We start from the raw sequence: 3834 nt of genomic DNA, 5'->3' as shown, positions 1-3834 counted from the left end.
TTTGATACTATTGGCTCGTTAAAAAAGAAAGAATCAATAACTATTAGGACTGAATTAGAATCATAAAAATTTTTTTGTCTAAACTCCCAAATTACAAATAGGGAAAGTGAGATGTGTGGAAATCAAATTAACCAAGTCACAAAGTAGCTGGTCAGCAAGCCAGCCTGGGCCTTGTGCAGTGCTGATTCTATTTGTTCAGATTGCCTCTTTATACAAACAGGGAGATATATATATTTGTGTGTGTATATCTACATATTTGCATGCATACATATTTATATTTATACCTTTGTCATCTGTGATGGCCATTTTTAGCCCATATCATCTTAAATGATGCAGAACTAGCAATTATCAAATCTTAGTTTATGTCCAACATTATGTTGGGAATTCTATACACTTGATCTCATCCAGCCATCTAAACAGCCCTATGAGAGACATACGGTTGTATTTTCTTGTTAGAGATGAAGAAATTAAGGCACAAAGCAGTTGATCAGTTCACCCAAGTGGTATTTTATTGTTTGGTATTTTAATTTTTGTTGGAGTGTAGTTGATCCACAGTGTTATGTTAGTTTCAGGCTTACAACACAGCGATTCAATATTTTTGCAGATTATATTTCATTATTGGTTATTAAAAGATAATGGCTATAATCTCCTCTGCTGTACTGCCTATCCTGGTTGCTTGTCTTTACCCATGTAGTTATTTTGAATCACAATTTTGACTCTAGAGCCTTCCACTCTAGTACTATGGAGATTTGTTCTAACTTTTACCATCCATGAAACTTCTGATAGAAGATAAGCTTTTCAATTTCTTGGCAAAAGAGTCTTTAAAACCAAGAAGTTTCTGGTTCAGCTTTCTCCTCTCATTGAAAACCATCAAGACATAATATAATTTGAGACAGGTCTCATATCAGCCAGGAATTAAAAGAAATAAATATTATACGTAAAACCAAAATCACTAAAATTTTGTCACTTAGTAACAAGAAAAGAAAATTTTTAGTATAGTACAGGTCTTTCTAGTTTTAATCAAAGAAATTATACTTATTTCTCTAGTATAGTTCTTTTTCTAACATATAAGCGCTTTTAAAATTTAAAATAAAGTAGAATAATTTTGCTGATTAAATAGTTCATAAGAAATAGAATAAGAAAAATTACTTTCAATGAAAATTATTGACATACGTGCTTAATATTGTTGAAACGTTATTGTGATGAGTACAAAATGTTTAATTAAAAAAATCTTCTCAAGTATTGCATATTTTATTCACAGAGTTTTGCCTTGATTAGGAATTATGCAGTATTAACATCTACATTTCCTGTAGAGAGAGGCAAAAGCTTATGTCTATTTGCCAAAAAGCAATAAGCCATTCTCATTACATATTTAGATGTAAAAATGAAATTAGCATGTGACTTTGTCTTTAATTCACATTTTTCTCTGGGAAAATATTACAGTTTTTCTTCAGCTAAGGCCTAAGCAGAAAATATACAATTAAATGTATTATTTGAATTTGTTTGCTATGAAGCAACTCTTCTGAAAACCAGCAGTATATCTCAATTTTATTTACCAACTGTATTAAGGAGGATGGGAACTGTCCAGTCTGTTTTAAGTATCTTTTCATGTAATAGCGCAATCAATAGTGGTGCATCTATCCTTTGGAAAACTGAATAAACATGGCCTGCTTTCTACTTGTCTACTTGTTCAAAGCTATCTTGAAAATTTGTGTTTATTTGCTGTGTTTTCTCTAAAGTTCTCTGCTTCTAAGCTCCTATACAGGCTTCCCTGGTGGCAGATGGTAAAGAGTCTGCCTGCAATGTGTGAGACCCAGGTTTGATCCCTGGGTTGGGAAGATCCCTTGGAGAAGGAACTGGCAACTACTCCAGTATTTTTGCCTGGAGAATCCCATGGACAGAGGAGCCTGGCAAGCTGCAATCCATGGGGTCGCAAAGGGTCAGACACGACTGACTAACACACACACACAAGCTCCCATGCATGTGTGCTGTTCTAGTTCTCTGCTGTGTCAGACCTGGATGTGAACATTTGCTCTTTCATTCTTCCTTCATAAGTTCAGTCTCAGTTAACATTTTGCGATTTCATGAACATGTTGAATGTTCGATAGGTTGTGAGGAAAGACGGTTTCACACAATCTGTGACATTCTCCCATCTTGCTCCTTCTTTTTGTTTCTTCCTTTCTATTCTATTAGCTTCCAAAACCTGGATGCCCCTGTTGGTTTCTCCTGTGTCTAGACACCTCTCTCCAATGGAGCAGCCCTGCCAGATTCCTCTTCCTTCCAGGTCACTGCCTAGAAGTCTGGTGAGCAAATATTCTCGATTTTTTGATAGGGATTTTGGAGTTGACATGTACATACTGCTATATTTAAAATCAATAAACAAGGACCTACTGTATAGCACATGAGACTCTGTTCAGTGTTATCTGGCATGATATGGGGAGTTTGGAAGAGAATGAATACACGTATATGTATGGCTGAGTCCCTATGCTGTCCCCCTGAAACTTTCACATCATTGTTAATCAGCTATACTACATTACAAAATAAAAAGTTAAAAGAATTATCAGTTTTTAAACAAAAAGTATAAATTCTCTAAATACTTTTCAGTAAATGCCCCATCCCATTTTAAATCAATTCCAAAAGAAGATACTACCTGTAGAGAGAAAAATACATCAAACATATCCACATTTATTTAATAAAGTAAAAGTCACAGAGATAGTATTATCAAATTAAAAAAAAATCAGAACTCAGCCTTACCTATGGCTTAAAAATATCTAACAACTATGGTTAATTTTGTGTAAAGAAAGAGAAAAAAACTTTAAATAAACAGGGAAAGTAGGTTTGGAAGATGCTCTGGCTTGTGAAATGAGTAGGTAAGAATAACTGACAATTTTCAAAGACAGGTGGGATGAAATATACTTGACAAGATCAAGTTTCTGTTTTCAACAACTAAGAAATAAATTTTAAGAGAAAATAAGCATTGGGGGAATAAAATAATCACCCATCCAGCCAGCACCAAGCACAAGAAATAAGTCATTACAAATACAATTGAAGTCTCTCATGAACTCTCCTTTGTTGCATTCCTCTGAATTCCATCTCACTCTTTGGCATGTTTTATATCTCTACTGCATATGTATGAATTCCATAAATATATGTCCTAGTAGTATTTTGCATATTTAAAAGCATATAGAAATTCTATTACACTCTGTATATTGTTTAGCAGCTTGCTTTTTCAACACTGTCCTTAAGATTTACTCTTGTTCATATATTTAGTTTTAATTCTTTCAATTTGACTACTTGATAGTCTTTTTGGCATGTGAACAAAGATGTTTATCTATTAGAATCCCACTAAGGGGCATTTAATTTTCCTTTTTTTCTGTTAAAACCAATACTGCTGTGAACATTTTGGTAAGCTTCTGTGTACTTGTGTGATTCAGTTCAGTTCAGTTCAGTTGCTCAGTCGTGTCTGACTCTCCGCGACCCCATGAATCACAGCACGCCAGGCCTCCCTGTCCCTCACCAACCCCCGGAGTTCACTCAAATTCATGTCCACAGAGTCGGTGATGCCATCCAGCCATCTCATTCTCTGTTGTCCCGTCTCTTCCCGCCCCCAATCCTTCCTAGCATCAGAGTCTTTTCCAGTGATTAGTATATGTCTAATTTTTTGGGGCTCCAAAATCACTGCAGATGCTGATTGCAGCCATGAAATTAAAAGACGCTTGCTCCTTGGAAGGAAAGTTATGACCAACCTTGATAGTATATTAAAAAGCAGAGACATTACTTTGCCAACCAAGGTCCGTCTAGTCAAGGCAATGGTTTTTCCCGTGGTCATGTATG

This window comes from Moschus berezovskii, chromosome 5 (assembly GCF_049115385.1).
Source record: "Moschus berezovskii isolate FMDL1 chromosome 5, NW_MosBer_1.0, whole genome shotgun sequence".
Lineage (NCBI taxonomy): Eukaryota > Metazoa > Chordata > Mammalia > Artiodactyla > Moschidae > Moschus > Moschus berezovskii.
Note: the sequence above shows the minus strand (reverse complement) of the source record.